The 19346-nt window shown below is 38.7% G+C and overlaps 1 long non-coding RNA gene across 2 annotated transcripts; it reads right to left on the bottom strand.

Moving 5' to 3' along the window:
• Positions 1 to 6681: 6681 nt before the first annotated feature.
• LOC149793519 (uncharacterized) lies at positions 6682 to 16046 on the bottom strand. 2 transcript variants are annotated; one of them, XR_016422561.1, is made up of 3 exons: positions 16017 to 16046; positions 12680 to 12780; positions 6682 to 7175 (listed from the first exon to the last, which is right to left on the bottom strand). It is a non-coding gene; the product is annotated as an uncharacterized LOC149793519 (long non-coding RNA). The 2 variants fall into 2 exon arrangements; XR_016422562.1 differs by lacking the exon at positions 16017 to 16046 and adding an exon at positions 13888 to 15047.
• Between the last annotated feature and the right edge of the window lie 3300 nt (positions 16047 to 19346).

Genomic DNA, 19346 nt, shown 5'->3' with positions numbered 1-19346 from the left:
AGGTCTGGTAGACGGACAACAGCGTCCGATGTATGCCTATCCTTTAGCGTTTGGAAAGTGTACTCACACGAATCAGTCCAAATAACTTTAATTGGGACCCGTTTCTTGGTTAGGTCAGACAACGGCCCTGCAATCGCACTGAAATTGGCCATATACCTCCGGTAATACCCGGCCAATCCCAGCAAAGACCTCACCTCAGTTTTTGTGGTGGGCCGTGCGGCGTTTCTCAGATGCTCCACCTTTGACTTTTCGGGGGACAGCGTGCCTTGACTAAGGGTGTGTCCCAAATAGTCCAAGGTTCGGAACCCGATCTGTCAATCCCGCCTGACGTAGCCGCTCCAAAATGTCAGCTAACAGAGTGAGGTGTTCACCCCACGTCTCTGTGGCTAACAAGAGGTCATCCATGAAGTTGTGGACACCCCTATCGTGCAAGGGTTCCAACATCTTCCGCATCATCCTAGTAAAGACGCTGGGCGCGTTCTGTACCCCGAACGGCATGACCAACCACTGGTAGGTCCCGTCGGGAGTAGCAAAAGCGAGCTTTGCCCTATCCTCCTCCCTTACCGGAATTTGCCAATAGCCCTTGGACAAATCCAGCTTGGAGAAATATTTCGCTTTCGAGACAGAAGCGAAAATATGTTCCGGGTCTGGTATTATTCCGACTTGAAATTCTGTCACCTGATTCAGCTTCCTGTAGTCGACACAAAACCGATGGGGCACATCCTTCTTCTGCACTAGGACTACCGGAGAGATGTACGGAGAGTCGGCGGGTTCGATTACTCCCAGAGCAATCATCTGCTCGATCTCCTCCCTTACGACTTTTCGTTTTGCGTGGGGCAAGAGGTAGGGTTTCCGTTGGACTGGCCGGTCGTCAGCCAGTTTTAACCCGAACTCGACAAGTGACGTTCTCCCGGGTATTTCCCTAAGCACATCGGAATACCCGGCCAGCAATGTCTCAATCTCTTCCCGCTGTACCGCAGTCAACATGGGGTCGCACTCCACGTCCGAGGGTGTCTCAGCCCTCGTTAACGGACAGCTCGGAACAGTGTTGGCACCTTCCGTATCGCCTTCGGCGTCCTCGGTGACTATCGTGGCGATAACAAAATCGCTGACGGTCTCTCTTTCCCGGTATCTCTTAAGGAGATTGGCATGGTACAATTTCTCCTTCGTTGGTAGCCGTATCCGTAGGTTTGACCTCCGACCTTCTCGGTGACAACGTATGGACTCCTCCAGGAAACTTGCAACTTGTTGTGTTCTTAGGGCAGCAGCAAGAACACCTTGTCCCCTACTTCAAACTGGCGTGGTATTGCGCGCTTGTTGTAATTTTTCGCCTGACGCGCCTTCGCTCGCTTGAGGTTCTCCTGTGCGAGGGAACAAACTTCCTCCAGTTTGTTGCTAAAGTCCGCGACGTACTGGTAGGTAGTGCGTACCTCCTCCACAGCGTGATCGTCCGTCCACAGGTGTCTCAGTACGGCGATTGGGCCACGTACGGTCCTCCCGTATAAGAGTTCAAAGGGAGAAAACCCTAAACTCGCTTGGGGTACTTCCAGATATGCGAAAAGCATTGCAGGAATGTATCTATCCCAATCTTTAGGGCGGCCTTCGCACAGCTTCTTGAGCGTGTTCTTCAATGTCCCGTTAAACCGTTCGACCAGCCCGTTACATTGAAGGTGATATGGTGTAGTCGTAAGATGTTTAATCGACATCAGTCGGTTTACCTCTGCCATCACACGACTCAATTAATTGTGTCCCTTGGTCAGGATCTCGTCGGGCACTCCGACTCTGGACCAAATCCCAAACAGCGCTCTCGCGACGGTTTCCGAATCAATATTACGCAGCGCGACGGCTTCCGGATAGCGTGTAGCGTAATCTACGACCGTTAAAATATACCGATTTCCGTGCGACGACGCGGGTTTTATCGGTCCGATCAAGTCTATCGCGACGCGTCTAAACGGTTCATCGATAGGGGGTGTACTCCCCAAGGGGACGGGTCGATGATCCGTTTTCGGTGTCATTCTCTGACACTTGTCACAGGAGAGACAGAACCGCTTAACGTCTCCCTGGACCCCTGGCCAGTAGAATTCTTTGACAAGACGGTCACGCGTCTTGGTAATTCCCATGTGTCCACCCATGAGACTCTCGTGCGCGAGTTTCAACACTTCACCTCGCTTCTCCTTTGGCACGACGACTTGCTTAAAGTGTTCGTTACCATTCCTGGCGTGGCGATACAAGATCCCCTTCTTGTATGCGAACTTCACCACTCCATTTGGGAGTTTCTTTCTCCGTTCCTGCTGAAGCGTGTTTGTGCAACTGCGCCAGAGTTGCGTCTTCCTGTTGCAGCTTCCTCAGCTCGGCCGGAAGAACGTTACTCACCGGTGTCGATGCAACTTTCATCGGCTTCGCTTTCGTCTGTCGACTCTTGGACCTGGTTTCCACAGCACTCACCGGCATCGGTGTGCAGGTTTCGGGGTTCGGTTGTGGCAACACATAACGACATCCCAGTATGACGTGATGTGATAAACCATCCACGCACGCAGCTTCAATTTTCCCCTTCACGTACGGTGAATCGAGGTCAATGACGGCCACTGGCAATGAACCACGCGTGCTGTTTGCGTACTGAACTTCGATTACCTCCCCCGTGTAATCCTCTGGCTTCACGTATTTCTTGTCGACAAGGGCTGGAACGCTACACCCAGTGTCATACAAGATGGTGGCACCTTCTCCGTTGACAGTAGCAGACGCGAGGTTTGCTGGGTTACAGCTTGCCTCTGGCTCGCGCTCGTTCCTAGCGACGGCATTCACCTGGGTCTGCCTGCCCTTGGGACAGTCCCTGGCAATATGCCCCGGGCGCTTGCAGTTGTAACACGTCGGCGGTCCTCGCCGACCTGCAAGTCCCGCTTTCGTGGGTGAAGCCTGTCCAGGTCTATGGTTGGCATCCTTACCCGTAGATCCCCCTCCGACCCTCCCGTCGCCCTGACGGTTACGGACAGCCGGCTCTACCTCAACCACACGGCGAGACTCAGTGGGTCGGGGTCGGTCCGCACCCCCGGAACTTCCACTCTTCGAGTGTGCCTGCTCGTATCGCTCCGCCATGCTAGCGTTCTCTTCGAGCGTCCGGTGCTCTCTCTCTCTCTGCTAGGAAGACTGTCAACTCGCGACGGTAAGTGCTCAGGACATGTTCCTTGTGTATAACCTCGCGTAGCCCGTCGTACGACCGTTCGACTTCGGCCATCTTCATCCACTTCTCAAATAACCCTCGAACACGGGTGTGGAATTGAGAGTGGGTCTCCGTTGCCTTTTTCGTCGAGTCCCGAAAACGTTTACGGTACGTTTCGGCGGTCAGCCGATAATGGCAAAGAAGGGCCTTCTTGAGCGCATTATAGTCGTCAGCATCGCCTGCAGTTAAGCCGTGGTAGACTTCACGAGCTGCACCTTGCAAAAAAGCTGAGACATTAATCGCCCAATGTTGTTCAGGAATTTTATGAGCGTGAACAAGTTTCTCAAACTGCACGAGAAAATCGTCGATAGATTCCTGCTTATCGTTGAACCGCGGCATACTTATCTGGACCATTGGGTGGTCGCTGAAAGGTCGTCTGGTCCCTCCAGAACTCGTACTGGTGTCGTCCCTATCGGTGCCCCTAGCCGCTAACCTGACCTTCTCCATTTCGAGAGTGTGAGCCAGTCTGGCCAGCTCTAACTCTTTCTGTGCTTCTCTTTCGGCGGCTATCCGGGCCAGCTCCAGCTCTTTCTGGGTTTCTTTGTCCGCTATTATCTTGGCCAGCTCTAGCTCTCTGTCCACTGCTATCTTGGCCAGCTCTCTGTCCGCTGCTATCTTCGCCAGCTCTTGCTCCGCTGCTATCTTAGCCAGCGCCTTCTCCGCTGTTTTTTCTGCCTTCCATTCCTTGATTCTTTCTTCAATAAATGCTGCCAGGCGATCTCCCTCGTATCTGAGATCTTCCGAACCCATGGCACGGTACTCCTGGATCATTTGCCTTTTTGTAGCCATATTGTTATACTAATAGGAAGTGATACCTTGTCTCGTCCTTACTAACAAAGGACAGATATTACAAGTTCCCAGCCAAATACATACCTGTCGACAGCACTAACTTCACTCAGGTAAGATAATTTGCTCGATATTTGCTTCAAAATTACTGCAAATAATTAAAGATCTACCAAGCATGCAAATATCAAATATAACATACACAAGATGAAAAAAAAATCATAAAAATTCAAAATACACAGGATGGAAAATATCTCACACTGTTCACTAATACTTACTAACAAATAAACTTTAGGTCGAAAGGATAATATTTTTGTCTAATTCAAATCCCGGATGAAGCGCCCACTGTGAGGTTCTATGTGACTCACTGTTATGCGTTGGGGTGGGGTGCTCCCAATATTTATTTGAATTACTGTGGAATTCCCACCCTGGCTCGTTTTGTAGGAAGTGAAATTAGTGATAGAGAGAGATAAAGCTCCAAGCCCCCAGTCAGCAATACCGACAATTAAATTATTAAGAACACATGGGTGAAATCCAAAAGAATAACAATTTAATACAAATTAAATTATATTAAGTTCTCGACCCATCTGCTTCCTCTTGACCATGTGACAACCTATTTCATCAAGTGATTTTAGTGTGAGATGGCTTTCCCTGTACATGGTTGCTACTCATCTGAGTTTGCTACGCCACTTGCTTTCCTCCTTCTGGCGTTCTCCAATTCTTCCTGTCCTCCTCCCCTTTTTTCTTCCTTTCTCCTCCTCCTTTCCTTTCTCTCTTTCCTTCAACAAGGCTTGTTCCCTGCCTAATTCTATTCTCTACTTCTCCTTCCAGCATTCTCCGCCTATTTCTATCCTATCTCTCTGAGACTCAGGACTTCACTACTCTGTCCCCAAAAGCTTCCTTTATGAAGCTTTCTGTTCTTAGAATGTACTAAGAGTTTTCCCGCCAAATCACGAGTGGCTCCCTCGGAGTGAGTATATTTTGCTTTAACAGTACAACGGCTTACAAATCACTAATTCGTTATTAATTCAAATGACTGTCAAGTTCTGATTCGAATTGATGGCCCCACCCTTCCTCAGTTCTGATTGGATACCAATTCTACCCCCAGTCGGTCCAACTTAACAGACGAGCCTCAGGCCATCTGTCAAGCGGAAAGATTTACAATAGCATCGAGGGTCCTTTGTTCTTAGAACAAAGCTTTTAACATCTATATGTGAGCGATAACACCTAACGAAGGGTTCTTGTACAAACAAAATCGCTGTAACAGTGCAGGGTCGACAAACTCATTGCGCTAACCCATTCCTTTGTTCCCGACTTACGTAATTGGGGGCAGGCAAACGTGACAAACCTCTTGTATTACTTCAATCACGAATTCTCCAAGTAATGCCCAGTAATTTCTGCAGTCTTAAACAATTATAACATTAACAATTGTATTGCTCTGTATTGATATGCTTGCCTCCATTGGTTTATCAACATAATTTTATCTTTGAGACTTAAGTTCATTTCTATTTGCTAAGATGTATACACATAGTTTGATACTGTAAGGGAGACAATTTATACTTCAATATTGTATGATTGTTTGAGAACTGCATTTCAACTAATTTCAATTCTTTTGAAAGTCTGTCATCAGTTTATTAACTTTTATGAATTTATGAACTTTTCTTAAGATTTGATATCCTAATATTAAAATTCATTGTTCAGATACTTGTATAGGACAAAGTTGTTTTTTTATTTGTTATGAACATAATCGATTATGTCAGCTGGTCCATTTACATAAAGCAGGAATGATTCGGTTCTAAATGAATTTCAATGAGACAAACTTTCATCACCATCATCTAGATCTAATAAGGCATTGACTTTGTATGCAGAATTTATTGAAGGTGGAGGATGGCATTTATGTACACAAAATCATAGAGAATTTCTTTCTCTTTAACATGAACTATATTCAATCCATTCCACTGTTGGATTCTCATCTTTCAGCATTTGTTTCATCACCATCATCAAGAGGAAAAAAACTAAGAAATATCATCAGTATGCATCACCATTTAGCCGAGTGTACGTGCCAACAGTAACGATTGCATTACGGAATGCTGGTCTAGCATGGCCACTTTGGTCCGGTGGACAGTTTCAAAAGAATTGCCAGTTCACTATGAATTTCATAGGAATGGTTGGTCAGGTTCTTTGGATGGCTGGCTCACCAGTCAGAGATAACAGAGGCTGGTACTATATGGTTGGTACGGTCGGTCAGTTATGCAGTCTGTCTAGAAGGCCAACTCTCTCGTAGAGAAAACAGATTCCTGACCATTATAATCATGCATAGATCATTTGTATGACTGGACTGGTTAGTCTGCAGTCGAAACTGCTACCAAAGAATATATATGCTTTATGGTCTGACCAGCTAATGCGATATAGTTAGTACAGACCGTCTGCCATTACCAAATTGGTCAAATTGCTAACTTTCACATCTGGTTTGTTTTCTTAATTTTGTCCTGCAGGTATTGCAAGTCCTCATGCTTTACAAGTCTAACTGCAGCTAATTCAATCTGGCTGGCCGTACAAGAAAAATAGTATGCCATCACTTCTGGCGACACATGGCCATGCAGGGACAGAATATGGGGCATTGTATATTCATGCCTAAAGGGCAGCGGTATGTATGGCTCTGCACCCTCATGCCCAATAGGCAGGGTGGTTTTTGACTTTTTGATTGTCATGCCTCATTAGTCAGAACTAAAGACTTATCCACAATGGGATGATGAATTTTTTTTTCCTAATAATATTATGTTGTGAACAATGTTGATGACATGGCCTTATTAATTAGAGAGAGCATGTATGATTCCAACTCTTGGTTGGACTTCCCACTGCATTAAGAACTGACACTGTCTTCTGAATCTTAATAAGGTGGTTGGGGGGAGGGTATCTCACCATGAAACTTGTGAGAAACTTTGAAGTGGGACACAGACTCTGTACTTCATACTGAGAATAAACAGATATTACACTTTTTTGGTGCAGCCCTTGAGCTGCTTTCTAAAGACATTATGACCATATGTCCTCTGTCCACAACACATACACACTTCACAAGTGTGTGATGAAGAGCATTTGGTACAAAGCTAGCATGTTTTGTGAATGTCTTCTGCATCTTTGAATCTCTTGCAGTTGTTGCACCATATCATTATCTCTGTAAATGAAAAGAGAATAAAAAACTAGTACATACAACTGTATATATATATATATATATATATATATATATATATATATATATATATATATATATATATATATATATAATTAAAATAAATGATGTTCTGGAGAAGAGTTTTAATTAGAATAAATGCCTAAAGACAGCACCCAGGAAATTCCACCAAGGAAAATGTATGTTGCTGTCTGAAGTAGATGTGATGAAAATGAATGGTACACTAATTTCAAAATAACAATAAACTCACATGATTTGTACAAAATGTTGAATGCAACATATGAAAGAAAATGTTGACTTACTGTACCAATGATAAAGAAATGTGGATGATGACATTTTAAGCATAAAATGTATCAAATTTAACTTAATTATGTGGAGGACATCTTAGCAAACAGCAGAGAAAGTAAAAACTAATTTGAACAGGGCATACATGTAGCCGCCAAGTAGGCATAAGGGGAATTAATATGTAAGAGTTGCTTCCCTTTGTCTATATTAATAAATAGACAAAAAGATGTTTTTTCTCTCTAGGAGGATTGGATGTGGAGGTAGTTTTAAAGCTATAATCATGCATTTCTGACTAAATGGTTTGCATCCACAACATGCATGTTTCATAATTTCATGTAGTCTCAGTTTTATTCAGTGGAATATCTAACATTTTAACGCTCATTTTGGATGTTTTAGGTTTGGTCTTCATTCCTATCATGTGTGCACCAAAAGTCATATTCGTAAATCAAAATATTGAACTAGTCTAAACAGTTAGGCATAACTATATACTTATGACAATGGCCACCACTTCGAGCTTTTGTCTTATGGTCCCTGAAAAATTTCTGAGGGAAAATAAGGCTTACCTTTCAGAGCTAAGGAAAAAAAAACACGCATGTTCATTCTTCGATGTATCATGATGTCAATGACAATCATAACCTTGTGAAACATAATATCAATATTTGAACCAGGTCGTGTCAAATTCTTTACCTGTAAATGTACTTTGAAACACCATCATGCAAGTCATTTTTATTGTCAATAAAGGATATAATGCAACCTGGTTTCCCTAACTAGACACCATATTTACAGGTGTAACAAGATAACCGGGTGGGATTTTTTGGATTCATAACCGAACTCTTTTGACCATGATACACTGTTTAATAATGGATGACTTGCACGAGCAATTAATTATGAATACGTGCGTGTATATATAATCCAAATATGGATTTAATTAACATAAGACTTAAGGATGAAAAATACAAATAAATTAATTTAACAAATACAAAGACAAGGGATGAATGGTTCGCAACGATTTGACAATGAAAAGATGGATATAGTTTACTCAGGTAATAAACTATGTAAACTTTTACTCATGTAGTAAAATGCTTTCTCTCAGGTAGTGAAATTATGGTGATAAAAAAAGAGGGACATATATACAACTTATCTTTACAGTCCCGAAAGATCCACTGGGTTTTATGAACCCCAAAATTAGCCCACGGCTAACAAATTACATGTACAGAGATACACTCCAATCATCAGTACACTGTTTCAGCTCCACAGCTGCTACAGATCAGCTTCACAGCTACTACAGACTCCAGACACTCAGAACACTTCGAACACTCCAAACATTAGACCCTATGGACAATAGACACTCTGGTCACTAAAGACACAGACACTCTGGTCACTCTGGTCACTCCAGACACAACACTCTGGTCACAGACAGAGACACTCTGGTCACAGACATAGACACTCCGGTCACAGACAGAAACACTCAAGTCACAGACAGCTCTACAGCTGGTCACAGACAGTAGACACTCCGGATGCTGGACATTAGACCGTCCGGTCACAGACATTAGACCCTCCAGTCACAGACATTAGACCCTCCAGTCATAGACATTAGACCGTCCGGTCACAGACATTAGATCCTCCGGTCATAGACAGTAGACCCTCTGGTAACAGACAGCTCTACAGCTGAAGATATGCAAGTCCTTGAAGCAGACTGCCTGCTGATAAGACTAGTTTGTATTGTAAAGAAATGTACATATGTTGAGGTATTTATACACATTTTGCATTGTAGGCATTCAATTCGACTCATCAAGAGCACTTCGCATGTGCAGCATGGGATGAACCGAACGCACTATTTCAAAATATGACACAATATACATAAATCACCCTTGGGTATCATTGTACACAAAAAACGAAACCTGAGTACATGTATTCAATAAATAAAAGAGTTTAATTCCGTGACAATAGGGTATATCAATAAACAGGCATGCTTTTAATTTTATTATTTTTCTACCAATACGCATCACAATTTCTTGTTTTTAGACAATTATGTTTCATTTAACATGTATCTCTGATCTTCCCTGATGAAAGACATCTCAACAATACCTACATTATTTCCAAGGTCGTGCAGTATATCCATGCAGAAAATTTGTTCATATTTTCACATACAAATGCAGTAAGCTATAAGTATATACTTTACTACCCAGTATACAATGAAATGTTCATCCTATTTGAGCCATTACATACAGCTATCTTACAATTACCATATTTAATATACTGGTACAATCTGTAATGTATAATATAATGTTATGTTGAGTCTGATCTACAGTTTAAATTGTGCTAGCAGAATATATGTCTAAATTATCTCCCTTGAACGAATAACAAATTATTGTCCTTACATATAGTGTTGTGTTCTTTAGTGTATCAGAAGTGCAATTTATGTTGGACAAATAGGTTGGTTGTTACTTCTAGATAATTACAATTAAGCTCTGTGCACATGCTTACACAATGTTTTCTTCTAAGTTAATAAGTATACCCTTAACATAAAGTTAATTACACAGTACTGCAACTGATTTACTTCATGTTTACCATGGTTACAGTGTATAACAAAGTTCATTATTGGTGTTTTAACATTGTTGTATATATAATGGTTTATTTTACTTAACAATTCTAATTCTGCTCATTAATTCATCTGTGGGGCCCCGAGTGGCCGAGTGGTCTAAAGCGTTCGCCGTTACGGATCAGTGCCATCTCACCTCTGTCTGCGCCGGTTCGAGTCTCAGATTCAGCCAATGTAGATATGTGAGAAAGCATGCCAGTAGCTTCTCGTGGGTCGGTGGTTCTTTCCGGGGTTTTCCCGGGTTCTTCCTCCACCATTAATACTGGCCGCCATATATAGCCTATCGTGTGCTGAAAAATGGCGTTAAACCCCACAACAACAACAACAATAATTCTTCTGTAATGTCCACTGCCAACTGCTTTCTTTGGATTGGTCTGCTTACTATGAGATGATTGTTAAGGCTGCACCTCAGGGTTCATCTCACAAATGTGGACTAATTGTTAATTTGTCACAAAGAGTTCTGTCTGGCCTGCATAAAAATAGTTTAACTTAAACCCTTGCAACCTGATGTCTGTGGCATGCTTCCTTTCCTTAAGTAATGTCTTATACAGGTTTGTATACCACTGGACCAGTTCCTTTTGTCAGAAATTGTTGCATAAAAAGACACTAGTTTGCTTTTGGACTGACTTTGATCTGTAGACTAGAATATATTAGAGACAACATTTGTTTAAATGCTGCAATAAATCTAGTGGCATAAAATTGCCATTTTGTATTTTGTTTGAGGAATTCATATCCTAGTACTGTCTAATTGTCCTCAACTGGACCAAAACTGAGTCCAGTCAGATTCTTTGCTTGATATTTGACAGTGTTAGAGATATGAAAGGCCAAGTTGTAGGTTAATTGTAGATAGGTCATTTGATGTGATAAAATGAACATTTCTTTTTTAAGTAATAGTGTATAATTTGTATGTCACTAAAAATTAAGACTAGTTTAATTTGATAATGTTATCATGTAACTGTAGTGATTGGTAATGTCTTAGTACATTGCATGTTGAGATGAAAGAGCACAGAAAACCAACATGCATGTCCGTTTTGATGTTTAATAATATTCCCAATTTTAAAAACATTATATCTTTTATTATGCAAATTGTTTACATTGATTATCATGTGCATTTATGAAATCAGTTAAGATTTGCAATTTAATACAAACATCAACTACACATAATCTGAAAATGGTTACTTATGATTGAACAGTGATGCTCTCTTTCGGTCACACAAAATAATTATTTATTGATATAGGTTCTTTTGTATAATTAACAGAAAATTCTTTAATAAATACTTTAAAATTGTAAATAAAGGTGAATTTCCTATATGCCCACTACTGGTGCAACAGTACAAGGCTGATGTGCTCAAAAATGAGCAGTGCAACATTTAATTCTTATGATCTTAAACAACAATGCTAAGCTTAGAGTATCACCAGCTATGTCTTTTTTATGTCAAATTCAACATGATGATATATTTTATGAAACATTATCATTATTGTGTTTGAGAAATGAATTAGCAGCCTGTACCCATTACCCTATACATAAAGATAGAAAAATCTGCCTTTTTTTAACTTCAATACTTCATGGGGAGTACAGTATTACAGGTGGATTTCATAGATTTGCAATTTTTATTCTTTCTTCTACTTGTTTTGACACCCAAGGAAGTAATTTAATAAAATTTCAGATCGCAAAAAATATTTAGAATTTTTTGCCAAACAAATACAAATAGAAATTAATTGATAGCCTATTAATATTCAAAAGTACACATCACAAGGAATGCAATAATTCAACAGAAGACAGTGTTGTCAAAGTAAATAGCTAGTTTTGTAAATGGTTTTGTAAAAGTATCTAAGAAAACTACTGGCAGTCACCAAGTAGCCAGCTAATGAGAACACTGCAAATGTGAACAACACTGAGTAGCTAGCTAAAGAGAACACTAACTATGAGCAGAAGAGTAACTATCTAACGAAAACACTTCATCTGCGAACAGCATCAAGTGAGTAGTTAGCTAATGAGAACACTGCAATTATGAACAGCACTGAAAGGAAATGACATAATGTAATGGTAAGTCAGGGTCTATGCTGTTCATTCTACTTATTTTATGGATGATTGCTTGCATATTTACCTCTTTGAAGAAAAAATTTAACATAGCTAAGAACTGAAATAAATTCAAAATAACTTAAAACTCTACAGATTCTTGTAGCATTTGTATTGGATTGGTTTTTCATTTTGTAGTTTCAGTGACATTTCTTAGACCATGACAGCCTATACATGGTGGCCAGTATATTTGCTAGAGGAAGAATCACTGACCCATGGGAAGCCACTGGCAAGCTAACTAGTATATTATCTTTAATAAAGATTGGTCAAGCTCAGACATGAACCCATGTGACATCATACTGATGAAGTCGTAATGTAATGATCTTATCATTTTGCACTGCACAGAAAGCACTGAATTTATAAAATCTTAAGCAAACAGTGAAGACCCTGATCTGCCAGAACATTATTTGTTCATACCAATCAGTGCATCTTATGAGGTCCTAAATGGTTGTTTAATATAACCAAGAATTTGATAGTTTGGTTTATGCAAGAACCATTTTCTTGCATTTTTTCTAATCTTACCTCACTGGCAGTGACACCATCAGGAGGTTACTGAGACATACTGATTGCACTGGTACCTATAGAGACCACATTTATTCTTTTGGGTTTTCCAATGCTCTGACCTGTGAACAGACAAAGAATAAGATTAATGAATGAGAAAGGCATATCATTTACTATTGACTATGGAACAGTTCACGTATAGTGATATCTAATGAGTTATAATGCCATAGTCTAAGGCACCAGACAACACTGTTAAGAACAGATCTTAAGGGATAAGGCAATACATTTCATATTTCACATTACATTAAATGTGGTCATATCTACATGTGACATTAATGCCCAAAACACTTGCAATTACCACAGCCAGGTGAAGTATCATAAAATCAAGGGGAAATGTTTACCTTCCTTAATTAATCCCTATAGTTAACTAACCATAACAAGTATTTGTAATGAAGATAATTTTACTCTTCCTTGGAACATACAATAGTTTAGAATGATAGCTTAAGGAATTTAATTTGAGGGAATATTAGCTTCTTAGGAATGGACTTATCAATGGCTATGGCACATATATAATTGAGGTAATAAATAAATTAATGATTAAATATATCTAATCTTTCACAGTGGCTAAAAGGGGAAGATTTTCTTATTAACACTGAACTTGTTTATTTGTCTTATTACATTAAAACCTGGATTGAGTGGGAGATAAAATTAGTCTCGACAGATCTAATTCCCAATGCATAGACCAATTAGTAACACAGATTGATGACTTCTTTTGTGACAACTCATATACTATGAAACCCTGCTATAACATGATGACTTACAAATTGTGAGAGAATATCAGATTCTATTTTAACTTTCAGTGGTAAAACCTTTTCAGTCTGGAACTTATTATTTATAGGAAAAGGTTATATAAAGTATACCAACACAATATTACCAGACAGGTAAGTAAATTATGTGTTTTAGAAAGGCCTGTACCTGACATAAAAATTTAGGTTCTTATCATATTATTATTATTCTAGCGGTGCTAATAGCAGCAGCCAAAAGCAAAAAAAAAAAGGTATGTGTGTGATAACACAACAGTTTTGCTAATTAGGAGGGATCAGAGTGATCAACGTTAAATCTGCAAAACTAGACCATGTTGGAACACTGACATACTGCTGTGTGGGACTGCTAAACTTAAAGTGTGATACATAAAATAAATCCAATGATTAATGGACACATAAATTTACCATATACACCTCTCCCTCATAACTCACGGACAATGGGGTTCACAAACATAGGCCGCACTAATAGCGAGGTCGAGTGGTACTGAGGGACCTCCAAAGACTGAAAATAATCTGTTCTGAGTCTACATTGACAAAACCGCAGGGGCAGAGGTTGGAGTATTGGAACTGGGCTGTTTAATGACTGAATCCTCATTTACAGTCACGTCATTAATAATTGTAAATACCGCACTTTTCTCGGTGCATAGAAAGACCGGAACGCACCGAAACGCCAGAAAGCAGTAGAGTAGAAACACCTGAAAGCAATATCGTATATACCATAGCTGAAAATTGTGAAATTGTGAACATTTACTATTAATAGTGTCTAATACAGTTGTTTCAAGATTTATGCGCAGACAATTATTTTAATGATCTAAATATAAAGATAGATGCAAAAATGGCATGTCAAATCATTTCCATATTTATTTTGTAATTTATATCACAACAAAATTATTTAGCACGAGATTCATAGTAGTTACATTTTCCAATCGATTGTTCAACGATAATAATATTCAGAAGAAAAAAGTACACGCAGTTTTCCTATTATGACAGCTTTTCTTCAATACCCATGTGTATTCACTTCTTCGTCAATGGCATTCTTTGCATATACTGCTAAAACATTAAGCTGCCAAAAACATGTACTGGTCAATGAAGATTAACACCAAGATTCCAGTGAACCACTGACAACAAACGTCAGACCTTTGCAGATTATACAGACTGCGTTGCCAGTATCAGGAAATAATCAGCGATCACATTGTGCATTTCAAACTTTCTTTACATGTTTTCTGTACAATTAGTATTTAATACGTCACAACACTCTGATAATCCCAATTGAGACGCGAATACATATCTCTATAATCACAGTGCTTTCCCATGCATCATGCCTCAATAATGCTTGATGTGTCAAACGATTTTAAGTTTTTGTAATGATTACTGAAACACCCCCGACTGAACTACCCAAATAGATTATCAGTAAACTTCATATAATATACTTGTGCCGCTTGTTCTATTCACTCATTTTAAATTCATGAACTATTCTTATTTTCCGTTTTCTGATAATTTTATTAACTTTTACATGGATAATTTATGTTTCTTTCAAATTACAGTTGGTAGTGAAATGTATTCACATGTCATGTAAAGAAGAAGATATTGAAAATAAATACCTTTGATTACGTACTTGTATGATGAACACTTTGACATATTGTTTCAACATAAATAATTGGTGTCTAAACCATTACACCTGTCTAAAATGTGTGTATTTGGGTTACCCCTCCCCCTCCATGCATACGTACTAAATGGACGGCCCCTTATGGTTTTTGGACCAAAGTAGAAGTTCGATTGCTTTCAAGTAATTTTCTTACAGGTGCAAAGATTCATACATTTTTTGGGCAATGAGGCTGTATGCTGAGGCCAAAGTCTTATCAGTTTAATTGGTATAACTTGGCATGTGTTTATTTATGATGTTGCCACATTTAATATTATTTTATTTCTGAGTGGGCAAGCCTTATCTGCATATTAATTTTGAAACATTTGTGTGTTATATGTAACAAATACATTTTGAAATATGATCCAAATCTTGCCTTTGTGTATTAAACCCATTTCTACCACTATCCCATACTCTTCTTCAAATAGCAGAAGAGGTTTAAAAAAGGTCAACGAATGACGGAAATGAATTGACACGCCAATCTCGCATGTTTCTTTGCATTTAGACCATTTGCACTCATAATTCATGATAGTTACACTCAAACTATACAGCTGTTTCGCATGCTGGGTTGCACAATTCTCACACATCTTGGAACTTAAGATAATAAGAAAAATTAATAAGTAATAACCACAACATAATAATCAACTTAAGAAATTAATATTAAATCAATATTAATGTTTTTATTATTAAGTGCTGAAGCATTAAACTCATGTATAAATTGCATTACACGCTGTTAATATTACATTTTGTTACTATAAGAAGTGTCGCCAAAACGCGCAGTTTCCAGCTTCTTTTTAGTTTAGTGTTGCATCACTTGCAGAAAAGAAATTACATATTAATTTATTATATAACTACTGTTAAATGTCACAAATATGAATTATACTGTACATACACCACCAATATACGATATAACTGATTTGCGTTCCGGTGTTTCTACTCTACTGCGTTCCGGTGTAGTGTTAAATTTTGACTCTCGTTGAATTCTGACCCGCCGGGTCATTTTTCAACGACCGTGATCAAAATTTCACGTTCAAATCTGACCCTTTTTTAAATGTTCTGTTAAATAACGACCCAGATGTAGTATCACATTTTGACCCTCGTTGAATTCTGACCCGGTCGGTAATTTTTCAACGTGATCAAAATTTCACGTTAAAAACTGACCCTTTTTTAATGTCCTGTTAAATAACGACCCATTCAGGTGAAATTATGACCTTAGGGTAAAATTTTCTGTTATCAAAACTCAACGTTGATTTTTGAACCACTTCTAAAGTGAAATCAACTTATTACTCACTGATCTGTGTCTTTCTTAATTTTTGTTTCTTTTAAGGAAACAATTGTGTGCAATAGAATGTTCTTAATCTGTCACTATCGTAATTCTCTCCGTTATACTTTTTTTAAATGTCCCAAAATGCGGAACATTTTCAAAATAGCTGAACTTTGCTTTGGACAAATTAGACAAACTGATAAATGAATGACTATGTTTCACTTCGGTAAAGTCGCAAGGTTCAACAGGGCAGGTAAACAACTGAACAGTATATTAGCGATGATCAGGAGCGTAGCTGCCTACAAGGCAGCTGCCTACACAGAATTTTGACGATTTTTTTCAATGGTTTAAGTTTCACTCACGAAACCGATATGAAATCTATATTTATATAATACAATACATACAGAAAAGAGGATTCATTAGAAGCAAAAACACGAACAAGATAGTAGCAAACTTGATTTTATTGAGTCCGTTCATAAGAATTTGATGTTTTCTTTTTATTTTTACAGTGTTAAAACAGTACCAAGGTTCAGAAAGTCTCAACAAGATGCATGAAATGCTATCTCAGAGCCTCTGGATTGTAACAATGTTGCCCCGTACCCACACACACCCCACTCCTCTAGCAGTTCGAGGCTTCGCCGTTCAACATGCCTAATCGTCAATCATATACTAGCTACGTCCCTGAGGATAATTATAACAGTAAATAAGAACCCGTGAATAATGAATAAACCTTCTACAGTCGGTTTAAAGATGCATACTAAAGAACGACTTTGTTTATTTGTTACTGTAGGTAGATCGGGTAAAATTAGGATTTTATTAAATGAAAATGCAGGTTATATATATATATATATATATATATATATATATATATATATATATATATATATATATATATATATATATGTTTAGTATGTGTATAAGCGTTCGAATCCCAGTGAGGGCACTCTTTTATTAATTTATTTCAAATTGAATTTTGAAGTATTGATATGCAATTTGTTCTAACGTTTTCTAGTTTATAATGTATTTTTGAAAATTATTTTTGGGAAATGCATATTATTTTATTTTCATAAACATTCTGCATTTTAAATTACAAAATAATATTCAAGCGATACGACAAAAAAAAGCGTGGCGATGGAACTCTTGTTAGACCTAATATGCCGTGTATGTTTCTGAAGTGACCGCGCCTTCGCTTGCGGTTTATATTTACGTGCATTTAAGACATTTTGATACGATCTTAAAATTGCACAACGGTACTCTTAAAATCGATAATGCTAACTGTTTTGTCATGATATTACATCAAATAAAAATCTCAGATATGCATCGGCATGTATTATGCATTATATTTTTTTTTTAAATCAAAACGATTGGGAATAGAACCAATGACCCTTTCTTGATAGACAAGATTTTTAAAAGCTTACAATGGCATGCATTTTAATGCGAATCATTTCAACTGTTATCAATATACATGGATATAACTTATCTCCCTATAAATACATCAATGTTTATAACGGTTATCATGTAATTATCGGCCGACAATACGGAGAAGCAGAGATCAATTGACAATGTTTACGTTTAGACCAAATGTAAACAATATATATATATATATATATATATATATATATATATATATATATATTAAAAATACCTTCCTTAATTTTATTACAAGAAAAACGTAAAACCCGCGGCCGTAAAATATCGCTAATTTAGCACGATTTACCTATATTAAAAGATTTCCAAAAATGGCATCCTTCACTTGGAATTAAATTATATTGTGCTTGAGTAGCGAACATTCCATTAATCTTTTAAATTCTGACGAATACAATTGAATAGTTGGGAGCAATCAAGTTTCCAAAAAACAAGCAAAATCTCTTAAGTTTTTGCTACATTTAAACTAGTATTATGTGTTATTTGTTCAAAATCCCTCAACATGTAAGGGTGATATGGAGCGGAAACCAAATATATAGTCTATTGGACCTTTTTTCACAAAATATCACATTTAGCATGAACCGACAAGACTGGAGTCGGCTCTCTGAGCATAATCTCAACCACAGCCACAGACTCTTCCACCAGTAGTACAGTTACCTGTGGTTCGCCCAACTGAAAGCTGGGAAGAAGAAATAAGGAGGCCACAACATCCTAGACTGCGACATAGAAGAAGACAGAGGGAAGTTTATATTATCCCAGAGACAGAAGATTGGGGTGCTGAGGCTAATCATCAAGCCTCTGCACTCCCATCTACTACAATCAACTGGGATAATTACAGGAGCAGAAGATGTGTTTGTGGAGCAAGACCTGGAAGGTGCCGTCACTAACAGGTGTATGTGGAGTTCCAAAAAACAGCCCTTTTCAGGGCTAACCAAAAACTCTAGAAAAGAAACACTATTCAATTTGCCAATGTGAGAATGTGGAGTAGTGTTTATATAAACACTCCCTCCTTTCCTGGTGCAAGTGTGTGTGTGTGTGTGTGCGTGTGTGTGTGTGTTTATGTGTTTGAAAGCGCTCACGTACGTTTGTGTGGATGATAGATTATTGGGTTTTGTAAGCGCTGAAGTACGTTTGTGTAGATAGTAGAGAGTATGGTTTTTAAACCTTCACGTGTATGGATAATATATTATGGTTATGTCTCTGCTTTTCCGTGTGTGGATAGTAGATTGTGGTTATGTTTTTAGCTTCTCCCGTGTGTGGATGGTATATTTTGGGGTTTGATTTGGCATCTCTGCGTGTGTGGATAGTAAATGGTGGGTTTGTTTCTGCTTCTTGACGTGTGTGAATGGTAAATTTTGGGTTTGATTTGGATAGTAGACTGTGGTTATGTTTTGGCTTTCGGCGTGTGTGGATAGTAGATTGTGGTCATGTTTTGGCTTCACAGCGTGTGTGGATAGTATATTATGGTTATGTTTCTGCTTCTCCGTGTGTGGATAGTAGATTATTGAGGTTTGTAAGCGCTCACGTAGGTTT

The sequence above is a fragment of the Sinohyriopsis cumingii genome, chromosome 8 (assembly GCF_028554795.1).
Source record: "Sinohyriopsis cumingii isolate HCF-2022 chromosome 8, ASM2855479v2, whole genome shotgun sequence".
NCBI classification, from domain to species: domain Eukaryota; kingdom Metazoa; phylum Mollusca; class Bivalvia; order Unionida; family Unionidae; genus Sinohyriopsis; species Sinohyriopsis cumingii.
The sequence above is the reverse complement of the archived record's forward strand: the minus strand, read 5'-3'. Positions and strand labels throughout refer to the sequence as shown.